This window comes from Anas platyrhynchos, chromosome 1, assembly GCF_047663525.1.
Source record: "Anas platyrhynchos isolate ZD024472 breed Pekin duck chromosome 1, IASCAAS_PekinDuck_T2T, whole genome shotgun sequence".
In the NCBI taxonomy this organism is placed as follows: domain Eukaryota; kingdom Metazoa; phylum Chordata; class Aves; order Anseriformes; family Anatidae; genus Anas; species Anas platyrhynchos.
The window spans coordinates 101,852,605-101,877,837 of NC_092587.1; the positions used below are offsets into that span (position 1 = coordinate 101,852,605).

Here is a 25,233-nt window from a genome sequence, read left to right on the forward strand (position 1 = left end):
AAAAGCACTGACAGATTTTCTTTTAATACGCAGGTGTGATTTAGGGGTATTATATTTGCTTTTGGTATACTGTGAATCATACAGGTTTGGAGTGCAAGGGTTCCACAAAATGCAATGAGTCAAATGTTTAATAAATATTTACCTCACTTGTGCAAAACTAAATAAACTATTGGTCCAGAGTACTGTAACCCTTCATTAAAAAATGTAAACTAGCCCCCACAGGACACGTCAGATTCTCATGCATCATATGAAATCCAACACAAACATTCAGGAGTAGTAGTATAATTTGTGGCATTATTAAAATTGCTTCTCTCTCCTCCTTCTTTACAATTCTTCTAATAATGTGTTATGTGACCAACAATTATTATTTTTTTAATGAAAAAATCAAAAAGTATGTGCCATGGAGACTTGAGAAAATTACATAGTTATTAGGAGAGATGAAACCTGTAACTCAACACAGCATATTTGCTGATTTGCTGTGCAAGTTACCTTTATTTACTGATGTCAAAACCAGAACATATTATATACATATTATATACACATAATTACATATTAGTAATGTCAAAATCCTAATTTATACCTTGCTTCTTTCCAGCTTCCTTCTGCAGTTTTATACTGTGTAAAAAAAAAAAAAAAAAAAAAAAAAAAATTGTCATCTATTTGTCAGTGGTATTCATGAGTTAAATAAATAACTATAGCACACTTGTAGCTATCAATAAGTGATTATAAACAACTTATTGATGTATGGACTATGCAATAAAGAGCTGCTTATTAAAACATATATTCATCTTTCTTTGACCTTTTAATTAGAATCTAATTTATAAATAATCCCCAAGCAGTGACCTAATCCCTTTTATGAGGTAGTCTTAACTCTCTAAGGTGTTTATAATTTCCAGAATGCTGTAACCATGTTCACTCTGTTTTGCACATCAGAAATGTATTACTCCCATATTCTTTTGTATTTGCTGCCTGGCTTCCTCCATCTCCTCACAATTCTGTTTTTCACCATTCTTTTCTGAACATTCATTGTGCTTCACTTCAGTCAAGGACCCTGCTTTAATTTATACTGGCCACCTCATCCAGGAGTCATTCCATTCTGTTGAGACAGTATTTTTGTTGGAGAAAGGGAAGGGAAGGGAAGGGAAGGGAAGGGAAGGGAAGGGAAGGGAAGGGAAGGGAAGGGAAGGGAAGGGAAGGGAAGGGAAGGGAAGGGAAGGGAAGGGAAGGGAAGGGAAGGGAAATTAAAAATGTGTTTTAGATTATTGGACTGTAGACAGCAGCACAAAATAGCTTATAACCCGGTCTGGTAGCAGTCTGAAAATAGTAGGCTTCAAACATGGTTTTAACATAAGAAATATCCATGAACATGACTTTATATTCATAAAACATACATGCTGAAGATGTTTTAAATCTTTTGCTTTAACTAGTGAACAGAAATGCCTAAGTTATCCTTTTCCTCATGAAATCTATAATGGTGCTCTTTTAAGACATGCTACATTGTAATTACTACTTTGCTACTGCAGTGTACTTTAGGGAATTGTAACTCACAGAACAAAGGTATCTTGCTTTTAGTTGCTGAACAGGCAATTAGTTTGCCCCAGAATGGCATGTTCATATCCCAGCAGCCCCTTGAAAAAAAAAGAGAAAAAGGTCTCTACATCATATTCTGAGCTCTCTCCTGTTTCACAGAGAGTCTGAGGTTCCCTTCACACATACTGCTGTTGTGCATTTGTCACTGAAAAATCAGAATAATAAAGCAATATTACATTCCTGCTTGTCAATTTCCATACCTTTTCCACCAAAGGAAATTTGCAGGGATCAGCTGTGGCAATTTGGGGATATCAGCACACAGGTTGCCTTTTGTATGGCAATACCTTTGCCTTAAACCCATACCTTTTTAAGGAATGTAGTGGGTGCCTTCCTGGTTACTTGAGGAGAATTTATCCAGAGCCCTGGCGTTTAATCTTGTAAATCCTCAGATTTTCACAGTCTGGGGGTAGCTTCCTCAATGAACAGTGTTCTTTCAAGGGATTCCTGCAAAACTTTGCTTTAGCTGAATGTTACCTCCATTACAGATGTTTCACACAAGAATAAAGCTGAAATGTAGAAATGAAAAAGAAACTTCTGGCAATGGAAATAGTTAAATTTCTTAGGAACAATGTTACAAAAATAAAAATATTATGAAAAAAAAAAAAATAGACATCAATCACCTTTTCTTGCTGTCTCCTAAGATTTCTTGACAGTGTATCTTGGCAGGAAAAAAAGTCCTTCATGCCTGACTCCTACCTTTTCGAACTGACCTCTAAAACTAACATGGAAAGCTGGCAGCGTAGCCCTCTTCACCCCAGCTCTATTGCCCCAGGGACCATCTACATATTCTTTTTCCTTTTGCCTATATTAAAACATCCTCTCCTGTATTTCCTTTAATCTCATAATTTTTCTTCACCTTTTCATGCAGCAGAGATGCAAGTTTTAGATTTATACTAAATACATTAATTACTAATGATCTTTCCTTGTTCATTGGGATGGGTGAGACATAATGCAGCTGCAGGGAGGGGGGTCTTTCATCTTTACTTTGGGTTTACGGTCCCATGACATTCCTTAATTTCAAATTCCTCATAGTTTAAATGACCTTCCTACTGACTTAAATGTTTTCAGGACTCTTACTATGGAAGGAATAGGATAGTCCCCTATATAAGTGGCCTGAGGATTGTCCTGATTTGCTTCCTTATACTGCAGACAAGGATGCCTGTGAATTAGAGTGAAACTTGACTCATTGGCCTTTAGTGGAGCCTAGATCACAGGTATAGGCATGCAGCCTTTTGCTATGAAAAAAATGGAAAGCTTTCTGCTCTGGAACATGCCAGATATCTTAATAATTGAAGAGAAACAACAGGTCTCCATGGGGTTGCAAAGGGAGAGGAGCTGATAGTTTAACTTTTCAATTTGGTACATATACAGTTGTGTTCTAGAAGATGAAATATTTAACAGCTATTATACACATTGACCAAACAGAATGTTTTTAAAAGTACTGAATCTCAAAGAATAGATGCTTTGAACATATTTATATAACAAAATAATTGTTTATTCCCTCAGGTAAGGGAACCGTTCTGGTCCAACAGATTGTCAGTTATTCTCGCTCTCTCTCTCTCTCTCTTTTTTTTTTTTTTTTAATACAAATGTCATTTCACTATTTCATTTCTTATTTTATTTTTCCCTTTATTTATTTTATTTTAGTCTTTAATAGTCTCTAGGTTGTCAAATTCTTGCATACATGCCTGTATTTTAAGATCAATATTGTGCCTCTCATTTGCTCAATGTGTCTACAAGACATTAAATCAGAACACTTGTTTTTCTCACTCCATCAAAGCCAGGTGTCTATCCACAAGCCATTCCCCACCAGTCATACAGGCCTAATGGGAGGAATTCCTAGTTTTGCCCTAAATATCCAAGTATTATTTTATATCATATACTTTATTTTATTGTTCAGGGCAAATTCATGAGTCTTAATAAAATAACAAAAGAAACAATAATGACACAACAACAACAAGAGTGCCCCATTGACAGAAATGCCTTGCATGTGGATATTTCAGTGCTTTGCCACAGATTTCCAGGAGGCTCAGATGACAGCAGGCAATTGCAACTCCCATCAAAAAAAAAAAAAAAAAGCAGCAACCCCTTTTAGACTTTCTGCAAAGTGCTGGTGTGTCCACAGATGCAGCGAACAAACAACTTGCTCTCTGAACAGCTGAAACAAGCTGTGTCAACAAGACAGAATTTGAATTATTACATGCTGCTCTTACGTCTCAGGAAGCAGAAGAAGGGAGTATATGATTATGGCCTAGAGCTTGTGGTTAGGGAGGGAGTAATAGTAGCTCTTCAGCATTAGTTGTTGATGGAAAACATCTGCTTCCTTTCCCATCCCCATGAAAGAGGCACTTGGGAAATGTCCCCCGATGGTATCTCTCTGAACTGGGTCAGTCCTCTCTTTGGAATTCTTATGCAATATTTGAATACCCTGGGAAATCACTGAAGATCAGAATAGAAAGCAGATAAGAATCCCAGGAAGCTTGCATTTCCACATTACCTCTGAAACATGGCACACGGCCTCTAACTATATGAAAAGAGATGCCAGCACTACATCAGTACCTGTTACTACAGGAGCAAGCATAAGCAGTCCTTTCTTCTTCCCTGGGGGAGGAAAGGGAGAAATCCAGATTCCTGCAGTGGTTACATTGGAACCTATCACAGCCCATCTTGATACTAACCATCTTTGACCTCAGTGTATTAAGCTCAGTGGTCAACTAAACCCACATAACAGGTGGGATATGGCCACTGAATGATACTCATGCAGGGGTGGAAATTATTTCCTATTGATTATAAGCACCCCTTCTTTTTCCTGGTCATATTCTTTCTTTTCAGGCCTAAAATTCATTCATGTGCTTCAAGGTAAACCATACAACTTATCATTATGCAAAAATGTAAGGAATGTGATGCAAAAGAGTGATGGTTTTGCTTAGCCACTATGTTTTCAAACTTTGTTACCAGCACATTTAATCTACCATACAAAAAGTGATCCAAGGTTGTGAAATAATGATTGAAAGAGAATATGGCTATTACAGGAGAGGCAATTTTTCATTTCAAATCCAAATTTAGCCAAAAGGGTGGCAGGATTGATTTCATGGTTTCACAAAGCAGCACTCATGAAGGAAGGAATGTGGATGTTCCATTTAAAGAATCTCTGATTTCAGAAAACATAAATATAACGAACAGTCCCCCCACTCATGTTTTAATCTTTCAGATTTTGAAGGGAGGCATATTTGTATATATAAAGTATATGTGAATATACACACATATATATAGTATGTATTCTTACAGATAGGAACATTACTGAGTCTTACAGATAAGCATGCAAAAAGATAACAAGCTTTCTTTTATGTTCCTTAATGATATACATACAGGAATCTTTTAGTGTATTGTGTGAGTTTATATGCAATTAGTAGATAAGTGAGGTGAGGGAGATAAGAATTTTATTTCAAGGTGCCTTTATTTTTATGTGTGTAGAATGTATCAGTGTTAAAATGTCTATATATTATAGAGTATTTTATTCACATTGTGTGCATGTCAGACTGGTTACTATAATTGTGTTCCAGTCTCAAAGCAACTTGGTTTAAAGCCTTAAAAGATTGCGGTAAAGTAAATCAGGAAAGCAAGTCTTAAAGTTTCCCAACATAATGGTAGAAAATATGATAAAGCATCTCTTCACAGCTAGAGCATCCAGCCATTATATTTCATAAATCCAAATCTGTATTACTCACATTTATTTACAATATTTTTGGAGAAATCTGGCACCCAACCAGAAATACAGTTTAAAAAGCAATAAATGTCAGAGAAAAAAATCTCGTCTGTCATCAAGTGATAAAAGAAGGAGTTTGCTAAATATGTGGTGATGAATTAAAATATTACAACTAAGGCAGAGCCTATACATAATCTTGGAAGAGAAATTCTGGAGATGAAGAGATACTGCGGTACAAGCTAGCTGTTCTGTAAATAACAAAATAACATACTACAATGAGACATCTGCTTCCTCTTAAAACAGACAATTGTATATTCCCACACTGTATGCATTTATTTACTTAAAATACATGGTTTGTTTCATTTATCTTTAGGTGGTTTAAAATATTAATTAAAATTTATATGGAAGGTATGAAATGGGAATGAATTTGGAGTAGCAGATTCTGACTCCTGTTCTGTTCCTTGGTCTGTGACAAAACAATTTAAAGCCACAGATTTGTCTGCCCTGATACACGGAAAGTAATGGAGAATCCTATTCCTTTTCCTACTCCTATTCCTTTAAATACAGATTCATCTCTCTTGATTCAGTGGGACTATTGATCATAACTGTTGTTCACTAAAGTATAAATCCAAAATAGTGTTTCAGGAGCAAAAACCCAGGCAAACTACCTATGCTTGAAGATGGGATTACAAAAATTTCTAATACCTATTCCCCAAATATTGCTAGTCCAAAAGGGAATCAATTTTTAAGAGAAAATTTGCCTAGACTGCTTGCATCCTAGCATAATAGGTTTGGTAATGTGTGGCAGTGAATGCTGTAGCTGCCCTTGAAACTACCTCTTTCAGATGGGCTTCAACATACTGCAGTCTCTTCTTAAGGTGTTCTGCACATCCCTAAACTTTGGCTTAATCAATCAAGCACTGATCAGAAGCACTGATAAGCAAAGGCCTTCCAGTGTCCATAAATATGGAATTTCTCTGCCTGTATTGCTTGTACAGCCCAATTCATCAAAACAATTCACACTTTCAAGATCAGAAATATGATCATACAAAATCTATTTTTTTTACCCACATTCTTTTACCCAACAGTATAGCAACAGAGCATTTTATTCATGATCTAAGGCATTTGTATTAAGTTTTCTCAATAAGACTATTTGATTAACTTTCTACTATCTGAATACATTTTCTACTTGTCCAGTAAAAAAATATATTTTTGTCCTGAAAAAAATATATTTTTTTTCAGTTAGACTGAAAAAATGGACTGGGCTTCTGTTCCTCATGCCACAGACCCTAATAAAAGCTGGGACACTCTATGGCACAAAAGTGTCAGCATGCCACTCCTACAGCTACTCCAGCCAGGTCACACCAAAATATCCTTGATTTGGTAGGACCAGCACTTCTCCTGTTAAGGTTGCAAGAGAAGGTGACGATACAAGCACTTATCATTAGTAATGTTCTTGATCCCCTACGTATCACTCCTCTCAAATACTTACCATTCTCTGTATGGAGTTTGGAAGCAATATTTTTTACCATGGTTGCCTTGACTGCATCAGTAGCAGCAGATGGTCTCGTCTTTGGACAGATCAAGCTGAGTCAGCTTGCTACAAGCACGGTATTTTAACCTAACATTTTGGCTTACCTGAAAAACAGAACCTGTGCCTTGTATTTCAAAGCCAAGGGGAGAAAATAGAAGTGTGGACTCACAGAATCTCCTCCTGAATATGTTGACCTACCTCAGACAGCATGACAAGCAGATTTTACAAGCCCTGTTTTCTGACCTGGGCTGGTTCAGGAGAATGCATGTGAGGCAGTTCCCCTGCTGAAATTGTTTCATTGTGCATAAAATAATTGATTCTTCACAGAAAACAATAACCGACCATAAGACAAGTTTAATACGATGGTGAAGATGTGGCCAAGGTTGATACACCAATGTGTGCTAGAGTAGACTGAAGGAATGCTTCAAGTCCTTATAGAAGAGTCACACATTTGATGATAGCAAAACCTGTTTTCCTGTATCTCCTATATTTAGAATGAATGCTTTTATTAGTAGACTGACAGGGAAAGCTGTATCTTCCCTCTGTGTTCTATCAGGAAGGGTTAGAATTAGACTCCTATTTCCATGGAATTAGGTGGACCACAAAGTAGAGTCCTGATCCTGCAATGAAACTCCAAAACCCCAGCAAGGGAGCAAGTACAGAACATAACCTTATTCGCAACAATTCCCAATTGCCTTATTCTTACAGTGTCTGAGGTGAGTCACATTCTCAGATGTCTGATTTGCCACATGTGTGTTTCAGGACTGCACAAGCAGCCTTGGAACAGAAGCCGTAACTGTGAATTCCCCTATATTAACAAGATTTCTCAACACTGAGGCCATATTGCTGAACATTTCAGTGTCCAAGCTTTTCTGTGGTTTCAGCCCTGTGCCACATACAAGGCAAATGATGGAATTATGCAAGACACAAAAATCATTTCTAGCCTGTTATAAGATTGCAGAAGTAAGCGTAGCTATAGCTTTATGTCTAATATTATTGCATCCTAATAATAAGAGGACTTACTGCACTAAATAGATACAAAATCATGAATGCTTTCCCATTATTTTCTTATGTAAACAGTTTCTGCTGCTGTCACAAAGGACAAAGGGAAAAAATCTGTGCAATAATGAATGAAGGGCAAGCATTCATAATCTATCGCACTCCATTAAGATGAAGGCTACACTGAAGAAATATACTCCCCCTACCCCCAAGATAGTACAAATGCCCATATCCAATGGGATCAAAACTCTGACAGCTTTTACACTGCCTTTTCTGATACCATAGACAATGCTGCCTTGACAGCCTTTGTCAAAAACCTATCCCACAATAAGGGCAATAGGACAAGGAACTGGTACTTTGAATGCTCAGACATGAAAAAGCAATTTCAGTTCCCTGGAGGTATTTCAGAAAGTCATTAAAGAACATTGGCTACCTTAGCACAATGGAGCCTTGAAGGATAATCCAAAAAACAGACGTGGGTTTGGAAAAATATCCTAGATTCTACAATTTCTTCAAGGTACCCTTCAGAGGGATACTTGAAAAGTCAAAATGGAAAATTATGGCTTTTGTCTTAAGAATAATTTAACACCTTAAATGTTGGTGGACCGTGGAAAAGATAAAAATCAAGCTTAAAATATACATGTAAACCTTTAAATGAGAAGACTATATGAAAATGGGACCGTGAAAATACTACTGTTCTAGAAGTGTTTCCAGCACCTAAATAACAAAAGAATATAGCTTTCTTAAAATAAAGAACTAGCATTCAGATAATAGAAAAAAAATCTTTGGATTTATAACTGTTGATTCTTTATTTTTAACAGACCATAATCTTATAATGCAATTCATTTCTGAGTTTGCTGTCGCCTACACAGATAGGAAGCCCGTGTGAAAATATGAAAACAGCTCTTTTAAACTGTGGCAGGCAATTGTCTTTTCCTTCTTCATTTCCTTAAATCCACCAAAAAAATAGTGTGGTAGATGCCATTATTCCCTCTCTTTTCCAGCACTGTTATAGAACCATTGATCACAAGGGCCTCTTGTTTCTTCCATACAACATCATACTAAGTGAATGTGAGGGGAAATGGTTAGCGGCAAGAAGTTTAATATATTGCTATATACTTTCAAATGAAAGCATCACACAGTTTGGTATCAGAGCATGCTAAATATTAAATTAGCAGTATTGAAAGACAATTATGTATTGCTAGGGATGTCTTTAAACATCTCTTTTCTGTTCCTTCCCTATTCAGCTGTGTATTTAAGTTTTTTTTCAGTAGGAAAAATTCTGTCTTGCAAATCTTACTGTACAATATTCAAACATAAGAGTTTTGATGGGGGTTATCAAGAGTCTTCAAGATATATTCCAAATAAAAAACAAAACAAACAAACAACAACAATAATAATAACAAACTATATTTAAAAGTACATAAATATATATATAATTACTTGTGTATACTGAAGGCTCTCCAGCCATAGAAATGGAGTCAAGATAATTATTTTTTTAAACTCCATTTACTTGGTATCAGTTATGTGTACTTTCAGTGCTGTCTTAACAGGGGAAGATTTTGTTTTGTTTGCTTCTTTAAATTGAAAAATCCATTTCTATTTTCCTCCTGGGAAAGATACATGGAGAGCATTAATCTATGAGCAGAGACAAATTACAGGAGAACTAATAAAAACATACAAAATAGTAAATTATATAGAGTATACATCAAGCACTTCTTAGTGCAGTCTCCTTAGACATAAAGAAGGGGCAACTATTGAACTGAAAAAAAAAATAATTAAATTCAATTGAAATTGAATTGAAATAGTGAAATTGTTGCCAGTTGGAAGAGAAGACTAGACCTTTTACCATACAGCATCTTACTGTAGGTTTTCTTGCCCCATTTTCTGAAGCAATTGGTTCTAGACACTTTTCCATACTGGACGTCAAACTCCAGGAACCATCTGACTTGCACCAACTTTTGTTTTCCTACATTGATCTATCTACACTAGTTAATGCAAGGTGGTGTTTTTTTTTTTGTTGTTGTTTGTTTGATTTGTTGTTGTTGTTGTTTGTTTGTTTTTTGTTTTTTGTTTTTTGTTTTTTGTTTTTTTTCCTCAGTGAAATTACACATGCAAACACTTCTCTTAAAAGCACCTCAGTATTTCATCTGCTCCCCAGAGGAGACCTGCATTCTTTCAGGCAACGTTTATGTCACAGTTAATGTAATAAACTAAGATCATTTAAAGTGTTCGGATAAAGTCACACTTAGCTATTACCAGAGTCTCAATACATTTTGTCATCTCTTTGGCAGAATATGAAAAAATATGAAATTACTATGGAATGATTTTGCTTTATGTGGTCTGAAGATCAATGGCAAATAACAGAGAATAAAATAAATAATAGTAAAAAAAAATAATAAAAAAATAGAATATACCTGTGCTGGAGTTGTAATTTGATGTATTTCTAACATCTGTTTTCTTTGTATGACTACCTACTACTCACATTTTTTTTTTGTTTTTTATTACCAAAAGTATTTAGTCCCTTATATGAACTATCTGTTACTGTCATATTTAATAATGAAAGCCTGTATAAAACAAGTCTCACACATGTAAGTTTAATGCTCCCTGCTTCAATTTATTTCTTTAAAGGGCTTTGAACCCACTTCTCTCACCTTCAAGGTTGGGGTTTGAATCACTATACTACAGACTTATGTGAGAGCAGTTGCTCTCATGCCCTCCTATTGTGATTACTCCACAATATTAATATTTATATATTAATATATATAAATATATATATAATATTTAATATTAAATTTAATATTATCATTCTATATTCAGTAGACCAGAAAGAGAGGGTGAACTGACAGAAATATGACCATATAGCTTAGATGTTAGCTACTTGTGGGGACTGTTTAGTCTCTCAGTTCCAGCAGACTTTAAATAAAGCTAAGCACGGTCTCCTATTAATCAGATAGTATCATGTCTCAGGGTCTTTATTAGCAGAAATCTAAGAGACGCAGTGACCTTCTGAGGTTAAGAATGCAGATGAGATGGGGGCATTGACTGTCTAAACTTTACAAGTAGGGATAGCTAATGATAGTTCTGAGCACTTGAGATGAGGAAGGGCGTGCTGACATAGACTTATGGTGCCGTGCCTTTGTCACCATGTTTTGAACTGGGCCATCAGGATGCTCTTGACCTCCAGGCACAGCACTGCTCCAGTCTTCTGGACCCCTTGGTTAATGCTGGATGTGCTGTAATGGCACAGATAGTCAAGTCCCAGCCTGGTGCCAGCTTAAGCAGACGTGAAAAACCATGGAGAGATTTCATAGATCTAACCTGAGACAAGAGCATAGATGCTGTTTATGGTATTTCATTCTAAAAATACAGGTGGAATATAAAGCAACTCTGGTCACCACTGCCATTTTTAAAATAAGTTAAAAATATGACTACAAATCTTAATTATGAATTTAGATCACTATAAAATAAAGAATAAAAAAATATAAAAGAAACACACACACTTCTCTTCAGGTTGTTGTGTTTGGTTCTCCTCAAAGTACATTACAGTATGCCTGTCAACTTGTGTCTAAGCTCTCCAGCATTAACTAAATGCAGGCTCTCCTTGATTTAAGTTCCTTAATGTGTAGATGAAGATTAAGTCAACCATCAGCCTCTCAAAGGTTTCTTCAGTAACCTCTTTAGCCTATGAACAGCCTTAACCTGTGTACAAAACAAGTGATCAGCATAGCAACAAATTCCTAGAGTAATGGAGAAGCAGCACCATACGTACAATATATGTCTAGACAATAGCAATAGTGTTAGTTTCTGAATTACAACATAACAAACCAGGGCATATCCAGGTTAATCAGTAATAAAGCTGAACTATTAAAGTGGATCTCAGCTAATTCATAGGTTTTCAAAGTATTTTAGGATAGATGGATTCTAGCCAAGGCTTCAAGCTTATGAAACAGTGATTCATGGCTAATAAGGCCAAATGCCCTAGAGATACGAGTATTTGTTACCCCAACATGCTGACCTTTTCCCAAAGAGGCAGAAATTTAATTATCTACTTTGAAAAGCACAATTATAGAGAAAGTCAAGACCTGATTTATATTCAGTTTCTGCATTTTTTTGCCAATAAATAAGTAGGAGAAAAGAGAAAATGAAGGAACATTTCCAATAACCAGCACCGGAATTCGTATATATGTGTACGTGTTTTTGTGGGTGATGGGGAATGTTTTTTCTCCTGCTACACATTAAATCTTTGCAAACTCTTTTTGGGTCACTTTAGCTCATTCAGCCTCACTTTAGCTTTATTTTTTCACATCCTCCCTCTCCTTTATCATCCTCCTACCCCTATTCTTATCTACTTTTTTCTCAGATCCTTGCTCTTTTTTGTCTTCCCACCTGTCTTCAGACTCTTACATTTCAGCCCCCCCCCCCTTTTTGACCTATACTTTTCTTCCAGCGTCCCACCACTTTTGGATCTCCCAGCCCTTTTTGGAGTCCCTCCCATTTTTGGCCTAAAAATTCCTCTGAGCCTCCCAACATCTTTTTGGCCTCCCACCCCTTTTCAGACTGCCCTGGCCTTCTTCTCAGCCTCTATTTTTTCTCTCACCATCCCACCCACTTTTCAGCATCCCACCCCACTTTGGCCTCCATCTTGTTTTCAACCTCTATATTTCTCTGAACTCCCCACCCCTTTTGGCCCTCCCCAGCTCTTTTCAGCCTCTACTTTTCTCTCAGACTTTCATGTCTTTTTGTCTCCCAAGCTTTTTTGGCCTCTATTTTTCTTTCTGCCTTCCACCTCTTTTTAGCCTCTCACATCTTCTCAGCATCTACTTAAATCTCAACCTCATGCCCCTTTTTTCCTCACCCCTCCTTTTTCGGCCTCGACTTTTATCTTGGCTTCTCATCTTCTTTTGCTCTGCCACCTTTTTTCAGTCTCCATTTCTCTCTCAACTTGCTACCTCTTTTTGGTCACATCCAAACCTTGTGGCCTCCACTTTTCTTATGGCTTCTCAGCCCTTTTCAGCCTCTGCCTTTCCTATGTCTTTTTGACTTCCCACGCTTTTTTTTACTTTCCATACATTTCTGGCCTCAGATATTTTTTGTCCTCTATTTTTGTCCCAGAATCTCACCTCTTTTCAGCCACCCACCCCTTTTTGACCTCCCACTCATTTTTGATCTCCCACCCCTTTTTGGCTTCCACAAACTCCTACAACTGGCAAAATCTTGACACTCTGTAAATGTGCTGATTCAGTCAGCAGTAATTGTCCATGGTTAAGCTAACTACATTAAAAAATAATCAAAAAGTCTTCTCAATTACAAATGGAAAACAAGCTGAATGCAGATTAGCTGAGACACTTTCATCAAGTATGCTTCTTTAAGAATAATCTGAGCTCTGATCTGCTGCACTCACATGGGATCCCTTGGGAACGTATCTCCTGTAAGATCATATCTTAATTTGCTCAGGTAGTATTTTTAGCAGTTTGATGTCTTCCTCCCCTCTTTCCCACCAATGAAATAAATCATATTGTGGTCATTAAGTAAACTGATTCATCCAGTTCCATTTGCTATAATTCTGCCTGCTACCATGTAGCCTAGGGCTATTGATCAAGCACAGCATTCCCATCCAAGAGTGTGTATGTGAGCATGTGTTTAATTAGAAACTTAATTTATTGCAATGACAGCATGGAAACTTTTAGACATGTGAATTCTTAGACATCTTTCCAGCTCTTAAAAACATAGATTCTCTCTTTGACTGCACATAGCTTATTTCATTTATGCATAAATTCTTTTTAATAATTAAAATTAATTATGAAAATGAACTTTACATGAAAAAGGTTTAAATGTATATATATACATATTTCCCAAGGCATTTTCTCCAGGAGATTATGAGCCTCCCAAAGGTAGAAACAAAAGATATTTGAATCATTACGTCTCTGCAGTATTACAGAATCACAGACTCACAGGGACCGAAACCAGGGACTAGATTCCAGCCCCTTCTTCAGAGCAGCATCACCTACAGCAGGATGCTTATGGTTGTGGTGACTTGGGTTCAGAGTTTCTATTGCTGAAGATGGTGTCTCAATAATTGCTCTGGACGACCTGCTCCAGAGTTGAACCACCTTCAGAATAATAAAGTGTTTTCTTATGGTTAAATGGACTTGTGTGTTTTTCCATTTGTGCCAATTGCCTCTTCTCCTGTTACTGGGCACCACTGACAATAGTCTGGCTCTGTCTTCTTTACTCCCCTCATCAGGTATTTCTACACATTGGTAAGTGTTAAAAGCCTGGCTGAAGTCAAGACAAACATCCATGACCTTGCTGGCTTCAGGGAATGGTTGTGCTAGTGAGAGTTCCCCACCTCGCCTGCCTGTGCAGGAGGGAGTCACATCCAGGGCACAGTCTCGGGTCACTGCCTGCTGATCAGATACAGTGCAGATATAAACTGAATGACATAGATAGTGAAAGTGTAAATGAAGCAAACAAATGTGATTAACGTTGCTGTAAGGGTGCTTTAGTAATTCTGTGAATGGTAGTGGTTGTCCTCAGGGCATTAAAACCTTAAAAATTCACATTCAAGAAATTTTTTTCTTATTTCCTTGAAAAAGAAACTAAAACTTACAGTACAAAAGGCAAAGCAAGTTTCCATAATTTTCATCTGGATTAACAGTTAAACTCAGCATGATAAACAACCTCCCTTGCTCTCTTTCAAATGAGATCTTTCTCCCGCTGTCTCTCAATTCACTTTTAATCATGCAGAGTTTACTCATTGGCTATATTTCCTACTTATAAAATTCCTTCTAAAATACCAAACACCTAATACTTTTGTACAGAATATGCCCATGCTTACTGTCAGAACAGAACAAGCCTACTCTTTCTCTTACAAGGTTTCAGCTAATATGCTTCCCATAAGATTAAAGGAAAATCTGTGATAAATATGCTTTGATTTCAGCATTACCATGACATTTCTGCCAAGATGCTTGCACAATTATCCAACACAGTACACATTTTTCTATTTTATTACTGATTATGGATGAGGTGGAGAGTACTTAGTAATAGCACTTTCTTGACCTTTCCAATTGTTCCTTTTTTGGTGTGAAGACCTTTCGCAACATCTTTATGTTCACTAAAAGGTTTCTGCTTCTAAAACTATTGTTAATAAGCTGATTATTTAGTTTATGTTACTATTCTAAGTAATCTCATCAGCGTTGAAGATTTTCATTGCCCTGAAAGTGAATGGATTTGAAGGTGTAATTTTGTTGTTGCTGGTTTTTTTTGTTTTTTTTTGTTTTCATTTTTTGGTTGTTTTTTTTTTTTTTTTTTTTTTTTTTTGAGGGGGGTGGTGGGGGAGGGTGAGGTTGTGTTGCTTTAACTATAGTGTGTTCTTACCTATTGCCTGTAACAAGCCTTGTAGTTCTCAGTCAACTCACTGAAACACATTATTGTGTACTGTCTCTTTCTAACATAAACAGTGTTGCAGTTAATAATACTTCATTTACACTAACTGTGATGTGCTGTCCAAGAAGTTAGAAAAGTCTAATGCACAGAAAACCCCAAGATTTGTTATCTTCCCAAACAATACACCTCTGGCCACAACAGCTAGAGGAAACGGGGAAGAGTTTGTGCTCTTCTCAAGAATATCCCTCTAACTTAATAGTTTGCCCTATTTTGAAAATGATTAGAAATTGAACCAATTCATCTACCTCCTGAGTTTTTTCTCTGGACACTGTATCTTATTAGATTGTGTGCTGGTGCAGTCAAGAAAAGGAAAAAACAAACAAACAAACAAAAACAAATAAAAAAAAAGGCATTTAAAATTTTTCTGTTGTGTCCACCACTAATAAAGCAGTTTAAATATGGACAAAATATGTATTGATAAGATCACTCATCATTGATGAGCCACCTCTTCTCCAGGCTGAGCAGTCTCAGTTCTCTCAGCCTTTCCCTCATATGAGAGATGCTCTAGTCTCTTCATCATCTTGGTAGCCCTTCACTGGACTCTCCAGTATGTCCATGTCTCTTATGTACCAGGGAGTCCAACACTGAACCCAGTACTCACCAGCATTGAGGGGGAGGATCACTTCCCTAGACCTGGTGGCAATACTTTGTCTAATGCAGTCAAGAATACCACTAGCTTTCTTTGTGGCAAGGGCACGTTGCTGACTCAAAAATTGATTGGAAAAGACACGCAATCTCTTCCATTTGCTTATACTTTTCTCTCAACTTTTTCTCTCTTGTGTTCATTGCCACAAATAATTGGATGAACTTCCCTCCCCTTTTCTTGGGGAGAAGAGTGTCCTTACCACATGAATCACATTTTTGGTGTTTTCATCTCCAGCAGTCTAACACCTCTATGCAAAGAGGATTCTCACTGGGATAGACACTGTAGAGTGCTGCTCCATTAGTATTCAGCTACTACACTTTAAAGAATAAGTCCTTTCCTTTGGTATTTTATAATATATCTAAGGAAGACAGTAACTCAAAAACACTGCTGTAATGAAGGGGTTATGGGAGCAGGATTCTATGTTCTTGAAAAGGAAGAGGTTTAAATTTTTTTTGCATTTATTATGTTTTTACTCTTTTTAATAATTTTCCTTAACCCCACAGGGGCCAACTCCTTCACAGGGATATTTTCCTCAGAGTCATTCCTCCAGGGTAGGCAACAGTGACTCATTTTTCTATTTTGTTCTTCAAATGCTCTTTTTTACATTTCCCTGTTTTTTGTTTTTTGTTTCCAGTGACATTATATCTGTGCCAAAGCTTTTGACTCCATGTAATTTTCAACTGTTCTGTTGTTACTTGTGATAGCTTAACAACTTATCACTCATCCACAGTATTTTTTAATAATTTATATTTCAGTTTCTACTTTGCAGTATATCCTCCAGATCTTTTTGCCTTTTTTTTTTTTTTTTTTGTCCTCAGACTTCTCTGCTCATAAACATTGCCAATCTATTTTACTTAATACATTTTTGATTGTATTAAATTGGACCATTTACATGTTAATACACCTGTATTTGTATCCAAAATCCATCCTAATGATTGTGGTACTTACCATATCCATTTTAGTTAATAAAATTCAGTCTGAAGATTTTCCTTGCAGAGTTGCCTGTAACACATACAGATATAAAAATGAGTTCTACATAAAACTCTAGTCCTCCTTCTTAATGACTGAATAAATTATACAAATTAAAATTCCCTAGATATCACTGCATTCACTAATCTCATGCTCTCAGCTATCTCTGAGTGTGCTTCCCTACCCTGAACCACAGGTGGTAAACACATTTTCCTTCCCCCTCAATACTTCAGATTAAACTGTCTCTGTCTTTCTACATTCCCCTTCATTTTTAATAATCTTCATCACAAACTGAGAAGAGTTATTAACTCAGTGTCACCTTCCTTACCAAATATTCTGATGCAGAGAGTGCCCTTCAGATTCCTAATCTTATCACAGATACCACTGCATTGCCAAGTAAGAATTGATCCATGTTTACCCAAAATTTTGGTAATATTATCAATAAAAAGAAAGTCTTATAACTACTGTTGATAAAAAGTCTATTGAGACTTCGCATAGACTTTATGGATCAGTATGTTGCTATCCGTAGATCCTAGGAACCACTGTACTCAATCTGTAACCAACAATGTTAGGAACTTCAGAAAATGCTGGATCATGTTGTAGAGCATTATTAACTGTTTCAATATCTGTCTTTTGTTTTCTGTGAAAAGCTTTCTGCCTCACACTATTTAGCTGCAGCGCCTAATAAATGCCTCAATGAAAATTGATGAAATAGTTTCTTTCTTAATTCTGTATAATGGAAAAAGGATGCCCTGTCCAAATATCTATCTATCTATCTATCTAAAAACTGATATAAAACAAAATTAAACAAACAAACAAAAAAAAAAAACTTGGTTTTATTGATCCCATCTCTACAAATCCAGATGACATCCCTGTACTCTTCTGAGGCCACATGTTCCTGCTTCCACTGCCTGTGCATTTCCTTCGTACATCTCAGTTTGACCAGCAGGTCCTTGCTCAGCCATGCTGCTTTCTTACTTTCCCTGCTTATTACACATGTGAGTGGAGATCTCTTGTGCTCCAAAAAAAGTGTCCTTAAACAGTTGCCAGTTCTGCTCGGTTCCTTTGTCCCTAAGGACAGTGTCAACATGCCCAGTCTCTTGAAGGTACATCAGAGATCTTAGAAAACAAAACCCTGAGCATTGTACAAGCCATGTGGCCGACCATTCACCTGATCTATTCATCTCCTTCTTCCTGGGTCTGCATCTCCAACTGGTAGAATAGAGGAGAACACTACCTGAGTTCCCAATTCCTTCATCACCTTTCTGAGGGACATAAAGTCCATTTTGATATTTTGGAGTGTCATGAATCATGAAGATGCAGAATGGCTGGAGACTGATTTCCCTTTCATTTGCACTCTGCATCATGAAAATTGCTCTTGCTGCTTTGTCTGTGTCCTTTGGCTGTATAATTCCACAGCTTTTTCTTATATCCTCTGCAGGATGAACTGCGCAAATATGGTGCAACCCACTGCAGGTTACTTCTCTGTACATAGCTATGGACAAACAGGCAAGTTATTAAGACACTGCCTCAGCTAGAGGTAATAATTTGAGATTCTCCCCTCCATCAGTCACCAGTCGTCAAGAAACTAGCAGAAATGAAATGATCTTGGAAAACCTCTGCCTTTCCATCCCATACAGTTAAAAGTGGTGCATGGATTCAAATGTTAAGAAAAAACAGCAAGAGAGTAGACACAGGGACAATGTGGGAGCATAACCCTCTTTTAAAGGAGGCTAGGCTAAGGAGTAGGAAAATGAAAGGTCCTTATCCAGATACAACTAATTGTGTACCTGAGAGAGAACGCCATACCCATGATGTGAAATTTTCACGCTCTTTCTCTAGATCCAGTACTGTCAAAGAAAACCATGGGTATGTTCTGATTACTAGCATGCTAATGAGACAGGCTAGTAATCAGACTAGTTAGCAGGCTTCCTCACTGCTTCCCTCATACACAATAGACCAGAAATCTCTATTTCTTATGAATAAAGTCTTAATTACATGACCAATCTTCATGTACCTGACCAATACTAATGTGCCTTCAATTATGGAAAAGAAGAATAAACATCAAAATCATGCATTTCCTCTATTCTTGGTACATCAATTTTGATTTTCTGCCAAATACCAGAACTGTATTCTGGAAAAAAAGGCTAGATTTCTGCCTGTTTGAAGAAGACTTGAAACTACAGAAGGGGTAGAAATGAAGAATGAGTATACGGGGAATGGAACATCTCAGGCTTATGCCTATACATAGTCTGGTTTGTAGTACAACCTTCCCAGCTATAATACAGGACTACAGCAGACATAGGTGTCCATACTAAAAATACTTAAAAAATAAAAGTACACTTAGAGTAGCCCATAATCTGTTACAGAGAATACTCCCTCCCCTTTGTTGTAGTATAGTATACTACAATCTGCTATTTTAAATCTATACTTCAATTAAGTTTATCTACCAGGTATATATGTTCAAATATGCAACTCTGCAGCAAGCAATGAATAAGGAACAGAACATTAATTAATGTAAGAAAAATCTTTTTCTCATCTATTTTGCTGATCCTGTGGTATTCAGCAGATCAGACTTTTGTATAGCTATGAAACCACGTGTATCCGAATGTCAGCACTTCCCTCTCACCCAGAAGGTTTTGCAAACTCACCTTGATGCTCCTTTTACATGCTATCCACTGAGCACGATTTGCAGAATGGTCCCATTGCATAATTTGTTTGCCTTGATTTATCAGTGGGAGGCAGAAGAGCTGTGCATTTTGCTCTAGGAGAATATATACAAGTTTGCATTTCATATCAGAAAGAAAGGCATTTCAAACCTGTAAAAAAAAAAAAACAACAAAACAAGTTTACCTCAATTTAATACAACACTGACTGGCATAAGAATGTAATCCTTGCCTTTAGCTTGTCCTCTCTTAAACTATAAAATGGGAAAATGTGTAGAATAAAAGTACCTTGCATTTCTTTCAGAACAATTTCAAATTTTTTTTTTTTTTTTCATGTGGCAGAGTACATACTTGACAAAAAGCCTCTCAATTATGATTTTTTCCTTTCTCTCATCCTACTTCTCCAATTCGTCCAATGTTTTGATGGGAACTTATGTGCTTTTTTTTTAAATTTTAAGGATGCTAAAATCTAGAATAACAATCAAAGTGGTTGACATGGGAAAAAAAAAAATAAGAACAATTTTTGTACCCAATACTCACTAATAGTCCCTCTCTGACATTCAGTTTTCCATATGCTCACCTCATCTTTAGTGCCTTTTCTGGTACTTTCTTCTGGCTCTTCTCCCCTTTTTGCAGACTTAAAAAACATCAATGTGTTAAAACCATGGATCAAATCCCCCATTATTCTTTCTTCCCCTTCAAAATTCATCTGGTTGATGTACACCCGTGACTTCAAAATAATTTAACTGCATTTTCTTTACTCTAATCATTTTTAAAGCCAGATTGATCTTATTTTGAAGTGGTTTTTTTTGTTTGTTTGTTTGTTTGTTTGTTCTGTGTGTGTTTTCATGTTTGTTTTTGTTTTGTTTTTCAGCCACATCAACTAGAAACATCTTTTCTCCCTAAAATCTTATCATGGTCATAGGCTTTCCAATTCTTAGAACTTCAAGAGAAACAACAATTGCAAAACTCCTGGTAAAAGAGAGCAGGTGGGAGAAGTGCTCCTCTTAGCCATCTTCAGTGCATTAAAAGGGAGACAAGAAAAATGGGGAACAACAGAAAAGTACAGCTTGAAGAAACATACCCAGTTAAGTCCCATTCTATTATATAGATGTATTAGAAGCATCCCCCCTGTGAAACAACTGGCTATCATGTACATGGTTCTTGGCTGACAGCACATTTTCCTTCTAGAAGGAATTGTTTTGGGTGAATGTATTCTTTGTATATTTTCTATCTGTGCTCAGAACAAATGTATACCCACATATAAATGTACTACCATTGTTCACTACCATTGTTCCATCATGTGAAAAGCATATTTGAACTTGCTGAAGTTACAAGTATTAATAAATTATATCATGAAATACGTTTGATACATTACTTCTGTCAGTAAGCCATGGGGGGAGGTAAGTGAGGGGGAAAGTTTCATGTATATGTTTTAGGGATATTTTGTTCTTGCTCTTCATTGTCTCACTTTTCCTGACTCCAGTCAGAAACAGCAAATGAGAGCTGACTCGTTTAGCACTCCCCAAACGTGCTGAAATGAGTTTAGTCACAGCCCACACAGAATGCTATTTCTATTTGCTGCAGCCCAAATCTGCTCAACAGGAGAGGATCATGGATCAAAGATCAACCAGCAGGAAGAAGATATTTTATTTCCAGATCTTGCTTGTGGAAGAAGACAAAAAAAGTGTCAATTAACAGGCTTTAAATTAAATACATGTGAGCATCATGCTAGTGGGTTTTACATGAAATGCATAGATTAATCTAAACAGCAGGGTATATTTATCATAAGTGTGACAACGAATTTTTTCAGCTATATGATTATCCAGTTGTTACGTGGTTTACTGTGTGGCATATTTTTTTAATTCAAATTCACTTTAACTGTGCTTGCTTTTACATTATATTATTAAAAACTTTATTTCCCTTTAATAGGCAATCTAGAATGTTTTTAAGACATGTTTATAGGATAGCTGAAGACATAATACAGTTTTTTTCATCCCTATAAATATTCCTAAAGGGTTGTTTTCTGCAGGTTTTTTTCCATACCAGGTCACATACTGATGTATGGTGCCATTAGTAGACCTTCCTTAGCCCAGTTTCTCCACCAGATGCATATATTTTTAATGATTCTTTCCTTGTCAAAATGAGAGAGATTTTACTGGTTGCTATACTGAAAGTGGCAGACAGTTGATAAAGTGCTTTGTGGATATGTCCTTCCATTCATCAATTTCTTGCAGGTGTACAGTTTTGTTTTTAAACGTTATGATTCTATGTCAGGTGAGATGTATATAGGCTTAGGGAGGTCTATTCAATAAGCCATAAATTCTGTAAGAGGCTCTTGATATTACTATGAAGTTGGGGTGTCTTTGCTCTTTTCAGCTCAACATATTGCTTCATTTTATTCACATTCATACAGATGTTAATGGTTGTAATAATAATAATAATAATTAAAAAAAAAAGCAGAAGGTAGGCTATTTCTTCTCTGCAATGAAATTGGTGCTCTTCTCTCCAGTTTTACACCTACACAGCAAGTAGCCCTTACTTAAGGTCACAGGCTTTGTTCCCTGTTTGCCTTCTGTCTCTTTATCCTGATTCAGTCACAGTCAATGTCATATTCCTTTGTGACTGTGAAAGAGGAAAGCATTTCTAAGAAAAGGAAAACAGAGAGGGAAAGGGGTAGTGCAGAAAGAATAGAGACGAAATGGAATTTTCATGGATCCTAGGGGCCTTACCCAATTTGAGAACAACCATGTTAGACACAACCTTAAAACACTTCTAAAAGAAGGTACAAACTCAGCATCAAGCACCAATTAAGATCTTTTTGTAGTAGCTATACATGTATATCTGTGCATCTGATACTATAAGGAAGTGATTAGCTGAAAGTTTTTGCGGGTTATTATTTTGGAGAAGCAGAAATTTACACATCCATTTAAATTTCAGTTTCCTGCCTTGACAGATGGTTTCATACATTTGCTCATCTCTTCAGGCAGGATTCTCTCTCAAATATATGACTACAGCATACAAGTATTATATTAATGGACTGGACCCATTACAGTTGTGAAACAAACTAGCACAGAAGCAGTATAGCAGATATATGAGTGTACAGCAGACTAATGCTGAGCTCTGCTTAGGTGAATACCTTTAAGCCAAATAGTATTTTTTTGTCTTTTTTTTTTTTTTAGGGACTAATATGAAGATATCAATAAATCTATCACTTATGCCGGTAGTTTATTACTGTTGTTAATCACCTTTGTATCAAAACTGTTATTTCTCATGTGAATTCATACAGCTGTAGTTCACACATACTGGCTCTGTTTTTTCTCCATTATATTGCGGAGCAGTTAGTACCTAGACATTTTTCCACTGGGAGAGATTATCAATATAATCAAAGTCATCTCTCAAACCGCTTTTCCACAAATTAAACAAGTCAAGTTTATCTATCTCTCTTAAAATATATGGAATTTTTAACTCAGTGCTTAGTTTTCTTTTCTATGCTTTCTCTATATCTCCCCTAGCTTTTTAATATCTTGTTCCTGTTGAAGCAAACCTGTAGGTAGATGCAGTCAAGTTAATATTTTTCAGTTACAGAGGTAAGTTAGTCCTTTTCCCTGTGTGCAGCTCTCATCCTTGTGCAGTGCAAATCACCTTAGCCATTTCTTGCCACTGCATAGCTTTGGGAGATCACGTTGAGCTCCTTTACAAATGAAGTCCTTTTTGAACTGCTGGCTGCTGAGAAGCAGTTCTGAAATGAAGAACTTATACTTGAAGCCAATATTATAGTGCAATCAAACACCTTTCAAAAACTTTTAGGTGAAATCAAAACATATTTTTCTTTCATATAATCCATCGTTTTATCTTACATAAGCATCCTACATCACTAAAATGTGAATTTCAAGTAGTAAAACAAAATGGAGAAATGAACTAGACACTCTGTACAGAATGTTTTATAGGTCCAGGTATTTCTCAGCAGTGTCAATACTAAAATGTTTTGAGGTTAATGTTTAATTATATTGGATAAAACTTCAATTTAATGGAAATTTAGTTTGACCTGAAATATCATACTAGCACAGATTCAGGAAATGTATCTTCTGGTACTAATCTAAAGTGCCCAAACTAGGAGTACCCTTGCTCTTCTCATGAATAAACAGGCCATTCAGAAATTCAGCCCACCTAAAATTTCAGTTCCTACCCTGCATTTCCTATGGTTAAGGTAATAACACTGAAAGAATCCAGTCTCCTCCAAAATTTTTGGTCCCCATGAGAACTGATAAAGAGAGACCCATGCCTACCTGACAAAGGACCTTCTGTCTCTTGGATGAAAGGTCCATGTCCACACTGAATAGGATTATTTCGCATAGGGTTTAATTCAAAATAGGCTGTGCTGCTGCATCTTTCTATAATAAGATTTCAAGACCGCGAAATGCTTGGATTAGGGTGTAGCATGAGGATACAAAGGTGTAGGTGAGGATGCAAAGACTGCAGGAATTGCGTTGGAGGTGTGCAGAGAGTTGAGGGAGTCAAACCTGGTGCAGTTGCATCCATATGGTACAGGGGTGGTTCTAGGATCATTTCCCAGAGCTGTATCATGTGTCCTCCCAAAAGGAATTAGATGATTTGCTGAGAAAGACAGCTAAGGAGTGAACTGCTTTATTTTCTGCATAATAAGGAGACCAGGAGCCAGGACTAAATCAGGGTCTAAATTATATGATGGTGTAGATTTAAAGGCTTAATCTGCTAGGCATCCCAGGGAGTATCTAGTGTTCTTTAAAAAAATAAAGGGAGATGGCAGGGTGGACAGAGATTAAAGAACAAATCTGATCACTGGTCCCCTGATCTTGTGCTTAATCATTATCTCATTCCCTTAGTTTGCTTTGGTCCTCCCCAACAAATTGCTGAGGTCAAGCCTGTCATATCCGTAAAGACTTCAGACAGTCAGTGCTTCTTGCCTTCAGCACAGGGATTAGTCCTTTTCAAATTTATATATATATATATATATATATATAAATATACACACACACAAACACACATATACACTATATATACACAAATATATATATAAAATGATATATATATATAACTCAGTTTGGTCAAATTTCAGCATATGGATTTTACAGTGATAGTAAAATTGCTATCAGTTCATATTTAGTACAGACCATAGGTACATACAAAACACTTTCTGTTTTATAGATTTTTGCAGTGAAGCAACAATTAAGGAAAAACAATACAGTTCTCCCAAATTATTTGATAAACAGATTACCACATTTATTGTCATAGTGTGGCTACATTCTTTACAAACTTTCTCAGTAGGTGTCAAGTCTCAGAAGAAACGTTAAATTTTCTGATATTACAAGCTCTATCATGTGGATAAAAGCTACACTTTTTCTTTGGCATAATGAGTTAAATGGGCCATCTTTTTACCATCAGCAAAAACTGTTCATTGCAAAATATGGGTAAACATATTTTAATAAAATTTTAATTGATGAGGACCCTGCCTTCTCTTAGCTGAGTCCTGATATGTGAGATATACAGGGAGAGACAGATGAGATATAACCTATTCAAGTTTTAACTCACCTAAAATACTCATGCTGGACATTTTCCCCTGGAAAGAACAGAGAACTTCAACTGGGTATTGCAGAAAGATGAAATCCAAATAGACTAGTCTTTCCTTTAGCTT

At 36.5% G+C, this 25,233-nt stretch overlaps 1 long non-coding RNA gene across 1 annotated transcript; it reads right to left on the minus strand.

The window, feature by feature from the left end:
• Positions 1 to 488: 488 nt before the first annotated feature.
• On the minus strand, positions 489 to 25,233 carry LOC101792320 (uncharacterized). The gene is made up of 5 exons (XR_005261410.2): positions 25,131 to 25,233; positions 19,545 to 19,712; positions 16,873 to 16,926; positions 1,549 to 1,628; positions 489 to 615 (listed from the first exon to the last, which is right to left on the minus strand). It is a non-coding gene; the product is annotated as an uncharacterized lncRNA (long non-coding RNA).